We start from the raw sequence: 16,460 nt of genomic DNA, 5'->3' as shown, positions 1-16,460 counted from the left end.
TGCTGCAATTTCAAATTTCGGGCAACCAACAACCAGCAGCATTAACGACATGATTCTGCTGCCATTGGCCTGCCCCAGAAGCCTTCGCTCTACAGCGTCCCACCTACATGGGAACAGGAAGTCACTGCAGAGTAAAGGCTTCTGGGGCAAGCCAATGGCAGCAAGATCAGGTTGCTAACACTGCCGGATGTTGGCTGTCCAAAGTTTGGAAATTGCGATGCCAGAAGATGTACATGGGTGTGAGGATAGGCCGATGGGAGAACCATATTTATTTCCAGGGTGAGGGCTGAACTGGAGAGAGTGAATCCAAAACCCAGACAAACTCTGTCCAGTCCAGGAAACCGTCCAGATATCCGGACATGTCTGGGTAAATCTGGACAACTGGTAACCCAACCTGAGGACCCCAAATTACCTGCAAGACACAAGTTAGTGGAAAATGGTGTCAGGTGATGGGCTTTCTTGGCTTCACATATTGTACATGATTGTTACTTGTGACGTGCTGTGCTATGCTTCACACATGACCTTAGACGAATAGTGACAGGCTACTTGCAGGGAGTGGGGGGGCTAGTGGGGACTGACATCATTGGAGCCCCTCATATTAGGAGGCCATAGGTGTTATGTGGGCCCCCTGACAGCTCCTTAGGCTCTAAGGAGCACAAGCTGCCTGTGTCTAGAACTTAGATAGTGGAGGGTAAATCATCAGGCCCTCAGGGAGGCATTGTGTGTGGGGGGGAGGGGGGAGGGAATCCGCTCATAAAATTTGAAGAAGTGTCTCCTATAAAGGAGGGACAACTCAGGAGAGCCTCAATCTCTTATTGTGAATAATTTGGCTCTCACCTTTCCCCATCCTCTCTCACTCTCTTGCTCACACACTCACTCACTTGCTCACACACTAAGGGTGGTGCTCTCTCTCTGTCTCTCACACTCTCTCTAGCTGTCAGTCTCACACTTTCTCACACACACTAGCACTCTCACTCTCACTCTCTCTATCTCTCACGGTCACTCTCTCAGTCTCTTTTTTGATTTTTTTCTATAAGTACCTCTTTTCTCTCTCCCATATTAATCATCAATCCCCACAAACAAATGTTGTTCCACATGCAGGGCTATATATAGGCATGCAGCACATCAAGAACATCCTATTACTACTGCTATTATATTTTGACATCATTGGGCCCTATAATCAAAACACCTGAATATCCTGTAGAATGGGACTTAGACAGCAAATTTTCAGATGCTTATTTGATTTATGAAACATCTTATTCTTTTTGAACATGTTTTCAATTATTGTCTTATTTTATGGACATCTGGACGTGTGGGGGTTGAATTTAGATGTCCTATCAAAAATGTCTCTCCGCATGTATAAATTTTCTTTTCAACATTTGCTTATGCACTTGCTAGTGACAAAGTACCCAAAGATTTTTGTATCTCTTCTGTAGGCCAAGGAAAGGGTTAAAAAAAAAAAAAGTACTGTATACACAAATTGAAAATTCCAACCATGCATATTTTATTCTTCTGACCTCAACAAGCTTTTAGGAATACCCCTTTTGAATGTGGCTAAAATGTAAGCACTTCCTGAACCCTGAGTATATTTTTTGTGGATCTGAGGACAATTTTTAGCTAGGCCACTTTATCCAAGTAACTTGCTATTTACTGAGTGCATGGTTTTAAAAACTGGCCTCTACATACTGATTTTTTGACCAAAAACGCATTATAAAGATATTAAATATCAGAGACATTTAAGACAAGCATTTGAATTTTTGTTTATCTTTTAAAGAGTATGAGATGTTCTCTTTAATGAACAAGTTTCATGGTGTGCATTGTTTATGAAACAATGATCTTTTTAGGCTCAAGAAAGATGATCTCCTGGCTCTAAATCAAAGAGGCAAATAACCTAGTTTTCCAAGTTTTGTTTGAAAGGTTTTCATATTAGGAAACTCCAAAAATGTTTTGAAACAAACATTGAGAAAAAAGGACTAACACAACTGCAGTGGCGTACCTAGCATATGTGACACCCGGGGCCCATCATTTTTTGACACCCCCCACCCATCTGTATGAAAAACATGATTTTTAGTAACAATCCACAGATCACACATGAATACCTAGGAAAAGGCAGCATCTTACATACTGCAGTGAGCAGTACATCAATACACCCATTGTAAAACTAAACAAGCCAGACTAGTACAGATCAATCCTACACAATCAAACCTAACTGAAAACCATGTCTTTTTGAACACACAGAACACAGAAAACCCCATCGCCTAGAATGTAATCACAAACTAACCCCTCCCCCTTTTACAAAACTGTAGTGTGGTTTTTAGCCACGGTGGTAACAGCTCAGATGCCAACGCTAAAAAACGCTCTATAGTTTTGTAAATGAGGAGATAGAATAAAAATACGTAGACAAAGGTTAAACTGAAGCACCAAGAAGCTGGACTCTGCATACAATGCAACAATACAGAAACAGTGATGCATCTCCCCTAAAGCAAAAAAAATAAATAAATAAATAAATATAATTTTTTTCTATCTTGTTTTCTCTGGTTTCTGCTTTCCTCATCTTCTTGTCACTCTCTTCCTTTCATCCACTGTCTACCCTCTCTCTGCCCCTTCTATATAGCATCTTCTCTCCTTCTATTCCACTTCCAGAAACTCTATGCCACCCCCTTCAATCTCTCCCTTCACCCCCATTGGTCTGGCATCCATCTTCTTCCCTTCCCTCTTCCAATGGCCTGGCATCTCTTTCTTTTCCTTCCCTCTCCTACACCCCCATGGTCTGGTATTTCACTTTCTCCTCTCCCTTCCCCCCACTTCCATCAGCATCTGCACCCTTTCTTTCCCTCCAACCCAATTCCATGCAGTATCCTTCCCCCTTATGTCCCTTTCCTCTTTCCCTGCACACCAATTCCATTAGCATCTGCCCCTTTCTCTCCTTCTACCACACTTCCATACCACCCTGACCCCCTTTCTCACCCTCCACACCCTTCCATACCACCCTGACCCCTTTCTCACCTTTCACCACGCTTCCATACCACCCTGACTCACTTTCTCTCCCTTCACCACCCTTCCATACCACCCTGACCCCCCTTTTCTCCTTCTACTACCCTGCTATGCTCCTTTCTCTCTCCATCCAAATCAGCAAGGTCCCTCGATGACTACTTCTGCTGCCTCTGCTCCAGAAGAGGTAAGTGATGTCGGAGGGGGGTGGGCGGGCAGATGCAGGGAGTTGCAGCAAGGCCCCACGATGATTGCGGCTGCCGGTCCACCCCCCTCCAACGTCACTTACCTCTTCCGGAGCAGAGGTGGTAGACGCAGTCATCGTAGGACTTTCCTGCACTTCAGCACAGCTGCCGACTCTGCTCCGGATAAGTACGGCAGCCGCGCTAAGGTGCTGTTTAGAGCAGCGCAGGAGATTCTGGACCTGGCCGGCTGTGCACCTCCTTGGAGCGTGCACCCAAGGGTGGACCGCCCCCCCCCCTTGGTACCCCACTGTACAACTACACCCTATAATCTCAAGTTATATGACATTTCTGCCTTCAAAGATATACACAGGCCAAAGGCCTCACTTTCACACTTCTGAAGTTACAGTCCATAATAGCTTACATAAGAATATAAGAATTGCCTCTGCTGGGTCAGACCAGTGGTCCATCCTGCCCAGCAGTCCACTCATGCGGCGGCCCCCAGGTCAGAGACCAGTGCTCTAAATGAGTCCAGCCTCACCTGCGTACATCCCAGTTTAGCAGGAACTTGTCCAGCTTAGACTTGAAACCCTGGAGGGTATTTTCCCCTACAACAGATTCCGGAAGAGCGTTCCAGCTCTCCATCACTCTCTGGGTACATTTGTATGGAATCTATCCCCTTTTAACTTTAGAGAGTGCCCTCTCATTCTCCCTACCTTGGAGAGTGTGAATAGTCTGTCTTTATCTACTAAGTCTATTCCCTTCAGTATTTTGAATGTTTCGATCATGTCTCCTCTCATACATAGGGAAAGGGCCAGAAAGCAAATATACTTACCTGCAGCAGGTGTACTCTGAAGACAGCAGGCATATATTTTCACATGGGTGACATCATCCACAGAACCTGGTACAGACACTATCTACTGCAGTGTCACTTTAAATTTTTTAGGCAGTGCTCATACTGCATGCGTGTTGGTTCCTTCCTGCCCAACATTGGCTCATGGGACTATCAATTCAGTAACAAAGCTAAGAAGCTAACAAGAGGAGGTGGATAGGTTGTAAGAATAAATGCCTGCTATGCTACAGATAAGTATCTTTGCTTTCTCTGAGGACAAGCAGGCATAATATTCTCACATGTGAGACTCTCAAGCTGCCAAGATCATGTTTCTGGAAGAGATCAAATATTGAATTACAGGAACCTGGTGAAATCCAACAGGGTTGGAGAGAAAGCTGTTTTGAAGTAGAGAATAGATTCTACAGAACTGTTTGTTCAAATGGACTGTCTCTTCTGGAGTTTTGCTCTAAACCAGGGGTGCCCACACTTTTTGGGCTTGCGAGCTACTTTTAAAATGACCAGGTCAAAATGATCCCCCTCAAAGGTTGACTCCCCCCTGAAGGCCTGCACTACCCCTTGAAGGACTGCACCCCCCCCCCCCGAAGGCCTACCCTCCCCACATCCCCTAATTCCAGCAGGGAGCAGTCTGCAGAGAGGATCGCTGGTACTTTAGCGATCCTTGCAGGTTGCCATAGGCCTCAGGAGCTGTTTTCCCTCTGCCCCAAGCCTGTCTCTGACTTAGAGGAGGGGCAGGACCACGGCAGAGGGAAGACAGCTCCTGAGGCCTATGGCAACCTGTAAGAATTGCTAAAGTACCACCTGTCACCGGCCGTCTCCCATTCGTCCCCTTTGGAGATCCCCACAGGAATAAGGAAGTTAAATTAATAGAATACTTAGGCACAGAAAAACAAAGAAATACTTCCAAGAACTGCCTGTCACAATGCTCATTAGTGGAACTGAATAAAAGACAAGTACAATGGATTTAGAAGGGGGACGATCCGCCCGGGAGCACGGCTTGGAGGGGTGCACAGCCGGCCAGGTCCGGGTCATCCTGCCTTTCTTTTCCCCCGGTCCGCGCTCGGGGCTCGCGCCTGCCTGGTCCCATGCCGACGCTCGAATGGTGCCGTCAACTCCCGCGAGTCTCGCGATAACCAACAGCACCATTTGGGCGGCGGGTGCGAGCCCCGTGCGCAGACCGGTGGAAAGGAATGGCAGGAGGACCCGGACGGCTGTGCATCCCTCCAAGCCGTGCACCCGGGGTGGGGGCGAACCGCCCCACCTCGGTACACCACTGATTGGGAGGCCGATTTTGGGGTTTTTAAAATTGTATATTGGGCAGCATTAGGCCTCGCTCTTACCTCAATCATTACAGGCACTTCTATTTCTTGTGATGCGCTGAGCTCCGTCCCCCACCGACCTTCACCCCACCCTTCCAGCACTCTGATTGGCCAGCGTTCTTTAAGAGGCGGGCCAGTCAGGAGGGGAAAAAAAGAGAAGGGAAGAAGGGAACCTGCTGTGCGATCGACTGGGGTCGCCTGAGCGAACGACCTGTAGATCGCGATCGACGCGTTGGGCACCCCTGCTCTAAACAGTAGTGAGAGGTGAAGGTATGGATCAAAGACCAAGCAGCCACTCTGTAAATGCTTCAATAGAGGCGGAGCAGAAATGAGCTTCCAAGGCTGCCATAGCTCAAACATTGTAGGCTGTTACATAGCCCTGCAGCATCAGCTCTGCTTCAGTATACACAAAAGAAATACAGTTCACCAGTCAAATAGAGTCTGTTAGGGTCAAAAGACACAAAGAGCTGTGAGGATCCTCTATGAGATTTAGTCTAATCAAGATAGTATGCCAGAGCAGTCCATGACATTAAGATGGGAATGTGGCTTTAGAAAAAGGCAAAATGATGGATTGGTTGAGGTGGAATTCTGAGACAAATTTGGGCAGGAATTTTGAATGAATTCAGAGCACTACTCTGTCATGATAAAATCTTGTGTAGGGAGGAACAGCGACAAGTGCTTGAAGTTCACTCACATGGCATGTATATGTGAGGGCTATGAGGAAAACAACTTTTCAATTAAGAAGTTTGAGAGAGCAAGTTATGAGTGGCTCAAAATGAGACTTCATAAGAGTAGACAGTACCACATTAAGATCCCAGGCAACAGGTGAAGGCCTGATAGCTGGTTTGGTGGTAAATAATACTTGTTATCTAAGGGAGAGTGAAACTGAGCACTGAGATGTGCTCAAACTGTTGGTTTTTAGAGCAGAGTCAGTGAGGTGAAGAAGGTAGTCTAGGATGTATGGAAATGGACATGTGACTGCTTCAAGAGAATTCATTGCATACCAGGAAGAAAATCTCATCCATTTAAAATGGTAACATCACTGAGTGGAGGGTTTTCTAAATACTTCAATGACAGCAGAAACATAGAGTATGACGGCAGAAAAGGGCCGTCGGCCCAACAAGTCTGCCCACTCGAATAACCCACCCCCCTAAGCACTTCCTCGAAGTGAACCCACATGTTTATCCCATTTATTCTTAAAATCGAGCGCGTTGTTGGCCTCTACTACCTGAAGTGGTCGATCAACCACCCTTTCAGTGAAGAAATACTTCCTAGTGTAACCATGAAATCTCCCACCCCTGATTTTTAGCGGATGCCCTCTTGTCGCCATAAGTCCTGTGAGGAAAAAGATGTCTTCTTCCACCTCAATATGGCCAGTAACATATTTGAACGTCTCTATCATGTCTCCCCTCTCTCTGCATTCCTCGAGAGTGTATAGCTGCAACTTACCTAGGCGTTCTTTATATGGGAGATCCATGAGTCCTGAGACCATCCTAGTGGCCGTTCGCTGAACCGATTCCATTTTCAGCACATCCTTTTGATAGTGTGGCCTCCAACATTGAACACAATATTCCAAATGTGGTCTCACCATGGACCTGTACAGCAGCATTACCACCTCGGGCTTTCGGCTGACGAAACTTCTCCGGATGCAACCCAGCATTTGTCTAGCCTTGGATGAAGCTTTCTCCACTTGATTGGCCGTCTTCATATCTTCACTAATGAAGGTCCCGTTCTGTAATAGTTCTAGTTAAGGTCTCACCATTCAGAGTGTAGATTCTGCATGGGTTTCCGCTACCAAAGTGCATAACTTTACATTTCTTGGCATTAAAACTCAGTTATAAAGAAAATAAAGAATCCCTTCTACAAACTATCCAATAAATCATAAAACTCAAGAGACATGAGTATAATGTACAAAAGTTATCATATAATAACCACTATAATGCTTTATTACCTTAATTAATATAATTTTTAAAATTATTTTAATTTCTTTAAATTAATTTTAATAGTCATCAAAACACTTAAAACACATATAACCACAAGATAAAAAGACATAAACAAAAACAAACACAGATACGAATACAAATATAAATATGAATATAAATATAAAGATGGCACACAGGGTACGCTGTGTTCATAAAGCCAAGAAGCAAAAGGCAAAATTGAGCAAATACTTAGCTGAAAAGTCCGATGAGCTAAACATAGCAGAGGAGCGACGAAGCCATCCTTAAACAAAGCCAAGTCAGTTCACTTCAAAGTTCAAAATCCAATCGAAGACTAAAGTGCTGATGTGCGATGATAACTCCAATGATGTGCAATATAATTCCAATGATGTGAAGAGGTCTAAATCAGGTGCAAAAAGGTGCTTTAAAGGATGCTTTAAAAGACATTCCACACTTGTCCAGACACAATGCAGAGCCTAAACGGCAACAAGTTTCTTGCCCTTCCTCAACACAGGCCGTGTTTCGATAAGGTCTTTATCAAGAGGAGGAACTGAGCGGGTGGAGAGTCTAGGCCGGAACTACCAACAACAATGCAGAGCTGGCGGAAGTTTAGCCCTGCGTTGTTGTTGGTAGTTCCGGCCTAGACTCTCCACCCGCTCAGTTCCTCCTCTTGATAAAGACCTTATCGAAACACGGCCTTTCTTGAGGAAGGGCAAGAAACTTTTGCCGTCCAAACCCTGCATTGTGTCTGGACAAGTGTGGAACGTCTTTTAAAGCATCCTTTAAAGCACCTTTTTTGACCTGATTTAGACCTCTTCACATCATTGGAATTATATTGCACATTATTGGAGTTATCATCGCACATCAGCACTTTAGTCTTCGATTGGATTTTGAACTTTGAAGTGAACTGACTTGGCTTTGTTTAAGGATGGCTGGGTTGCTCCTCTGCTATGTTTAGCTCATCGGACTTTTCAGCTAAGTATTTGCTCAATTTTGCCTTTTGCTTCTTGGCTTTATGAACAGAGCGTACCCTGTGTGCCATCTTTATATTTATATTCATATTTATATTTGTATTCGTATCTGTGTTTGTTTTTGCTTGTGTCTTTTTATCTTGTGGTTGTATGTGTTTTAAGTGTTTTGATGACTATTACAATTAAAATTAATTTAAAAAAATTATATTAATTAAGGTAATAAAGCATTATAGTGGTTATTATATGATAACTTTTGTACATTATACTCATGTCTCTTGAGTTTTATGATTTATTGGATAGTTTGTAGAAGGGATTCTTTATTTTCTTTATATTAGTTAGTTCTGAATTTCCTTTGCTTTTTGATATCTCTCAGTTTTGATTAAAACTCAGTTGCCAAATAGTAGACCATTGCTCCAGTAAAAGTAGGTCCTGTGTCATAATGTCGGGCATGGTACCTCCGCCCACTACGTTGCATAATTTAGCATCATCAGCAAATAATGCAATTTTACCCTGAAGTCCCTGAGGCAGATCCCGTACAAAGATATTAAATAGGATTGGATCCAGGAACGATCCCTGCGGTACTCCACTAAACACCTCCGACGTTTCGGAGGGAGTATCGTTTACCACTACCCTTTGATGTCTGCCACTGAGCCAGTCTTTAACCCATGCAGTTAATGTTTCTCCTAGTCCCAGCAAGCTCATCTTCTTCAATAATCTATGGTGTGGGACACTATCAAAAGCCTTACTGAAGTCTAGATACACTACATCCAGGGACTCTCCTTTATCTAGTTTTTTCGTTACCCAGTCAAAGAAGCTGATTAGATTGGATTGGCAGGACCTACCCTTTGTAAATCCATGCTGATGGGGGTCCCTCAGCCTCTCATCATCCAGAACTATATCTAATTTATGTTTAAACAACGTTTCCTTAAGTTTACACCCTATTGATGTAAGACTTACTGGCCTGTAATTTGCAGTCTCTGACCTGCATCCCTTTTTGTGAAATGGAATGATGTTAACTGTTTTCCAGTCTAATGGGACTTTTCCCGTGCTCAGGAAAAGATTGAAGAGCTTGGCTAACGGTTCTGCTAGGACATCTCTCAATTCCCTAAGCACTCTGGGGTGCAACTTATCCGGTCCCATGGCTTTATTCACTTTGAGCCTTGACAATTCTTGGTAGATGCTGCTGGTGGAAAATTCAAAATTCCTAAATGGGTCTTCTGAGCTCTCCCTTGTTTGCAGCTGTGGACCGGATCCCAGCATCTCACAGGTAAATACTGAGCAGAAGTATTTGTTCAGTAGTTCGGCTTTATCGGAGACCGATTCTGCAAAGTTGCAGTCGGGTTTCCTCAGGCGCACTATCCCATCAGTATTCCTCTTTCTATCACTAACATACCTGAAAAATGATTTATCCCTTTTTAATATTCCTAGCTAAATTTTCTTCCATCCGGAGTTTGGCGTTTCTGACCTCTGTTTTAACAGTTCTAGATTTCTCTAGATAAGCTTCTTTGGCTTCTGGTCGTTGTGATTGTTTGTAGGATACAAATGCTCTTTTCTTCTGTTTTACGAGTTCCAAGATCTCCGCAGAGAATCATTGGGGTTTGTTATTTCTCCGCTGTTTACTCATGGTTTTTATAAAGAGGTTGGTTGCTTCCTGTAGGGTAGATTTCAGAGCTGACCACATTACCTCCACATTATCTGTTGTGTCTTGGTTTTGCAGTGCCTCATAGACAAAATCTCCCATGCTCTCGAAGTCAGTTCCCTTAAAGTTAAGGACCTTCATTGACGTGTTCGACCTTGTGGATCCCTTCCTGAGGTGAAACCACACCATGCTGTGGTTGATGGAGGCCAACGCCTCACCTACCGAAACCTCTGTGATGCTATCTCCATTGGTGAGTATCAGGTCCAGAATTGCCTGATCCCTAGTGGGCTCCATTACCATTTGTTTGAGTCGTGCTCTTCGTATAGAGGTTAGTAGCCTTCTGCTGCTGCTGGCCATAGCTGAAAGTTTATTCCAGTTTACATCCAGCATGTTGAAGTCCCCCAACAGTACAGTGTCTCCATGCAGAGTAATGGTCTCGATGTCTTCGATTAATTATTTCTCTAAGTCGTCCTGTTGTTTAGGAGGTCTGTATACAATGCCCAGATACAGGCATTTGCCACTTCCCCTGGCAAGGTTCCCTCTTAGGGACTCCCCTGTATACTTGACCCCTGTGATTCTGGTAATTTTGATTTCCTCCTTGATATATAGCACTACCCCTCCTCCGTTTTTGCCTACCCTGTCTCAGCGGAGTAAATTATATCCTTACCTCCCCTCTTCGGAACTTGAGCTCTTTTCAAGTTTTCCGCAAACATCTGAAAACCTGGCTTTTCTCAAAAAATGTAAGTCTCCCTCTAATTTAGGAATCAAGGAAACTCTTATATCTTGGCATCCCAAGTCCTCTAAATTTTCTTCACACTTCTACCTCTAACCCTCTGTTATAGTTCTTTCCTATTTCTCCTACTGTAAACTGCGTCAAGCTCTATGAACGTGGAGATGATGCGGTATACACAGCATAATTACAAACAGATATACTTGGACATCAGAATACACATAAGATATATATGTGGGTTGATTCATAAGTCATAGCAATTATTATTTTTCTCTTGAAAATGTGCCTACAGTGGAAATTTAGTATATACGTTTGAAAGTGTATGACATGTATGTACTTAACGTTGCCACCAGATGAAAGATGAGTGCAGAGGTCTGGAATTGATCACTACCCAATGTCAATATTTCGGTGACATATGTGCATATTGGAAGTAACTACAGTTTAACAAGATAGCAGTTCTCCATGGCATAAATGCAATTGATGGTATTCACCACCTTCTCTGTTGATGGCAATGAACTGCGAACAATCTGGGAAACTATGTTGAAGGATATTAACAGTTAAACAGTTTGTACACTGTATGCCATAATAAAAAGATGATTTAAAATGGTATGTTTTTTTATTTCTCCCCTACCAGAGACCTGAACTCATCTCTTATCTGGTGGCAACATATCACACACTTTCAAACATATATATTAGATTTCCAGTTTTAGGGTATTTTCAATAGAAGAAAAAATTGCCATGACTTATGAATATATATTTATTTTTTTATATAATAATTGTTTTAACTCAGGTTGTTTTAACTCAGGTTAATCCATATTGATTTTAAGTTGTCTTTTATGTTTTTCTGCCATTGTGTTTCTTTAGTATTAAAGATTTTGTTTATATTGAGCTTGCTTTCTCTTATTTGTTATAAACCATCTTAAGCTAACATAAGAAAAGTAGTCCTTTAACTAGATTTCTTTACACATCTGGGGGGGGGGGAAGGAGAAGGAAATGTACTTTGAGTATAAAATTATTTTATTATAATTGTATTCACGTAATAGTTCTTCTTGTATTATTAATTGGGAGGGGGGGAAATGATTGTTTCATGTATTAATTGTGTATTTCATAGTGCATTTTATGCAGTGTTTATGTTCAATTAATTGTTTTGCACTGTCAAAGTTTGAAATTCAATAAAGATTTATATATATATATATATATATAAAAAGAAAAGTAGTCCAGAAATTTAAAATAGCATTTAGAAGAAATACATATGATGAAACTCATATACATCTATAGATAGCCTCAAACATTCCCATTCAGAGATCACAAGTTTAAGTTTTAAGTTTATTAGGTTTTTATATACCGCCTATCAAGGTTATCTAAGCGGTTTTACAATCAGGTACTCAAGCATTTTCCCTATCTGTCCCGGTGGGCTCACAATCTATCTAACGTACCTGACACCCCACTACTACAACAAGCAAGTGCATCTTACACAGATGCACAGACATTAACCGCTGGATTCTGTATAGGTCACCCACAATTTGGTATGCAATTTTGGGTGTGGATCACAGATTTGTGCATAACCTGATTAGCTAATTAGGAGATAACAATCAAGTGTTGGCATTAGCAAGCACTTAATTGACGGTAATTAGGATTTGCACGTGGATCTGCCCTAAAAACACACCTGAATATCATAGCTCACAACTCCAAAGGGGTGTGACCATAGAAGGGACATGCACATGTCGGAGCATTCCCAGAAATTAGGTGCAATACAATAGACTCTCAGTTAACCAGCACCCATGGGGATTGGATAGATGCCGGATAAATGTAGTTTTTGGTTGCTTCAGAGTTACTATTAAAAATAGGCCTAATTAATACTATACCCATTACTAGTGTTGCTCGATTCACAATTTGGCTTCCCCTTCTGGCATCCGGTTTCCCCCCTGGACTCCTGCTTCCCCCCCCCCCACCCGGCCTCCCCGCACCATTTACCTTTGAGGAGCAGCCTGCAGACAGGATTGCTGTGCTAGCGATCTTTGCACTGCTTTTGAGCTGTTTCCTCCGCTGCGATCCTACCTCTGATGTCAGAGGAAGGGCGGGACCGCAGCAGAAGAAACAGCTCCGAAGCAGTGCAAAGATCTCTAGCATGGCAATCTTGTCTGCAGGCTGCTCCTCAAAGGTAAACGGTGCGGGGAGGCCAGGGGGAAAGCCAGACACCAGTGGGAGGCCTTCCGGAGGGGGGAGATGAGCAGTCCTTTGGGGTGGGGGGTGGGACAGGCCTTCAGGGGGGATAGGCAGGCAGGCCTTCAGGGATGGGATGCAGGCTTTTAAGGGGGGGACAAGCCTTCAAGGCGGGGGACAGGCCTTCAAGGGTGGGATGCAGGCCTTTAAGGGGGGGACAGGCCTTTATGAGGGGGGAACAAGCCTTTAAGGGGGGGACAAGCCTTCAAGGGGGGCAGACAGGCCTTCAGAGGAGGATAAACCTTCAAGGGGGGGACAGGCAGGCAGGCCTTTGGGGGGGATGCAGGCCTTCAAGAGGGGGGGACAGGCAGGCCTTCAGGGGGGACAGGCAGGCCTTCAGGTTAGGGATGCAGACCTTTAAGAGGGGACAGGCCTTTAAGGGGGAAACAGGCCTTCAGGGATGGTGGCACAGGCCTTTAGGGGTGGGGTGCAGGCCTTCAGGAGGAGATGCAGGCATTCAGAGGGGGACAGACCTTCAGGGGACAATGGGATTTAGGGAGGGAAGGAACAGAAAAGGAGAAAAGTTGGACACAAGGTATGGTGTGGAAGGGGGGAATAGAGATACTGGTAGGAGGGTAGTTGGGAAAAGAAAGGGATAGATGGTAGACCCTGGGGTGGTGCTGGATGAAAGGGTAGTTAAGAAAAGGTGGATCTGTGGAGGGAGATGAAAAAATGGAAAGATGCCAGACCTCCTGGGGAGGGAAGGAAAACAGAAGGGGAGGACAGAGATGGCAGATGGATGGTTAGCACAGAGAAAGAAGAAAGAAGGGAACCCTGGCAAGCAAGTTATCAGAAGACAACCAGAGCCTGGGACCAACAAAATTTGAATAATGACCAGACATCAAAAGGTAGAAAAACGAATTTTATTTTCTGTTTTGTGATTACAATGTGTCGGATTTGAAACGTGTATCCTGCCAGAAACTGGTGTTAGACCGTAAACATGAGCTAGGATTTAAAAGAGAGAGGAAAAGTCTTTTTTGTTTGTTTATTTTGTTTACACCACAGTGCCAGTGTGGTTTAGAAGAAGGTAAAGGGGGTGAAGAGGCTATAAAATAAACCCACCAGGGTGTTTGAAAAAAAACATTCAATTGGGCAGGAAAATCAAATCGAATCGAAAAATCCATTCAATAGGCTGAATCGAATCAAATTTTTTTTTTCTTGAATCGGGCAGCACTACCCCTTACTATGCCATACCAAAAACTGTTCCAGACAAACTACTGGACATGTGGTAGGAAAGGTTTGAGCGTACTCGGGTGTGGCATGCCATGTTTACACTTAAATTTCTGCCAGAAATTGATTTTATTTTCATTTTTATTTAAAGTATTACAGTATTTGATTTTTTTTGCTGGTTGCTTGAGCTCTGGTTAACAGAGAGTCTACTGTACTTGAATTTGCTGCAGGTGTAAATACTTATACTCAAAGTTAGGTGTGAAATGTGTACTAAGGGGTCCTTTAACTAAGGCGCGCTAATGCTCCTTAGCGCGCTAAACGCTAACGCGTGCTAATGCTTCCATAGGATATAATGGACACATTAGCACGCATTAGCATTTAGCGCACGCTAAGGCACACTAGTGTGCCTTAGTTAAATGACCCCTAAGTTAGCATTCACTAAAAGTTATTCCATGCAGAGCACCTTTACAGAATACTACTACCTTAGTACAGATCATCTCAATGCCTAACTTTGGGCACCATTTATTGAATTTCCTCCTACGGGAGCAATTCTGTAATGAAGGAACCAAGATTTATGTCCCAGGAATGTGCTAAAATGACCTGCATAAGTATTCGAAATGCTATAGCACCTATTTTGCAGATAGGCATATGCATGGGCTGAGTCTGGGGACAGCACACATTTGCATGCATAGATTAAAGCATGCCAAAATCTGCACACATTATTTTGTGATTTCGGATATCTGGTCCAGGTGTACACTACAGCAAGGTGGAATTTAAAACTGATAGTGGTGGAGAAGGACAGAGAAGAGCAATTTCACAGAAAAGGTGTAAGGAGAAATGAGATGAGAGGTAATGAGGAGCTGTAGAATAAATTAATTTGGAAGTCATTAACCCCATCTTTTATGAAGCCAAGTTAGGTTTTTTTAAATCACTGTTTATGGCGGTAAAAACTCTGATGCTATGAGCGTCAGAGTTTTTACTGCTGCCGCTGATGATGAAAAAGCCTAATGTGGCTTCATAAAGGGGGGAGGGGGTAAGAGAAGCCTGTTACAATGTAAGGCTTTCCTACTGCTGAAACCTACAGTAGGGTTCTAGATGTGAGATGCACCTTTTTATTAAAAATATCCTTGTAAATGTCTGGTAACAATTAGAAATAATTCCTATATCTTTTTGGATCCTACTCATCTGGAAAGTTTCCTTCACAGTACAGTTGGATAATTTTTTTTGTTGTTTTGGGGTAAAGAAATATGAGTTTGCTTGCTGAACAGGGAATTGTAATTTAAAATTTCTTTTTGGGATTTATTTCTTTGTTATTCACTTGATTCTCCATAATGTGGGCTAAATGCTTAATGCGTTAAGTTAATTACTATTGATGGGAAAATTTTCCCTTGCAAATTGCTTTATATGTTATCTAATCTAATACAAAATTTCTGAATCACTATAATTCCATTTAGTTCAATGTGATTTACATCAGAAAAAAGCCATAATAATTATATGGGAAGATACAATTCTTTAGATAAAAATATATTCTTATAATTCTTTAAATAAAAATACAAACTTTACAATCTATCATATAAAAATGTTTTAAGCATTTTACAAAATATCCAATAACTAATTTCTGTCCTTATTTACCTAGCTAAATCATTCCAAACAACAATAGCAGCATATGTAAAATAGGAGTTAAATTGTCATTTAAAATATCTACCTCTAAAATGTACTACTCTATCAGATGAATAATGTGGACGTGAAAAGAACAGTGAGATGATCAGAAGCCTCTGCCTGTATAATATAATGAATCAGACAGTTTTAAACTACTGTATATATGTTTCTTTATAGGCAGCCAATGAAGTTTCTTATATAATACAGAAACACAATCATATCTCCTCACAATCATATCAACCTCACTGCAATATTTTGAATCAGCTGCAATTTTTTTTAACCATTTTTGAGTTTACGTTCAAACACAAAGAATTACAATAGTCAAGTTGTAATAAAAATAACATTTGTATTACCAGTACAAAGTGATGTTACAAAAAAAAAACATTTTACTAATCTCAACTGTCTCATTACATACATGGTTTTCTTTCATAAATTTGCAATTTGATCCTTGTATGTCAAGGAGGGGGGGTCTAATATAACCCCTAATACTTTGGTTGTTATTTGATAACATTAAAAAAATTTCTGTTCAATCATTTTTATTGAAGTTTATATTTTATAATAAACAGTCAGCAATTGACCAGTAAGCAAGTAAATATTAGATTAACAATGGTACATAATGTCAATCACTACAACTGAATGTAACATAAGTAGGAAACGTCCTACAACAAACCTAACCAAAGGATGAGCTGGACAGACCTGGGTGACAGGTCAAAAACGCGCAAGACAATCGCGCGCAGACAATCGCGCGCAGACAAATAAGCGCAAAGACAATTGCGCGCAAGACAA

At 42.4% G+C, this 16,460-nt stretch overlaps 1 protein-coding gene across 10 annotated transcripts in view; it reads right to left on the bottom strand.

Moving 5' to 3' along the window:
• Positions 1 to 16,460, bottom strand: part of ASTN2 (astrotactin 2) — a 1,902,914-nt gene that overhangs the window by 56,561 nt on the left and 1,829,893 nt on the right. The gene's annotated exons all lie outside the window — the stretch shown is intronic.

This window comes from Geotrypetes seraphini, chromosome 10 (genome assembly GCF_902459505.1).
Source record: "Geotrypetes seraphini chromosome 10, aGeoSer1.1, whole genome shotgun sequence".
Taxonomy (NCBI): domain Eukaryota; kingdom Metazoa; phylum Chordata; class Amphibia; order Gymnophiona; family Dermophiidae; genus Geotrypetes; species Geotrypetes seraphini.
The sequence above is the reverse complement of the archived record's forward strand: the minus strand, read 5'-3'. Positions and strand labels throughout refer to the sequence as shown.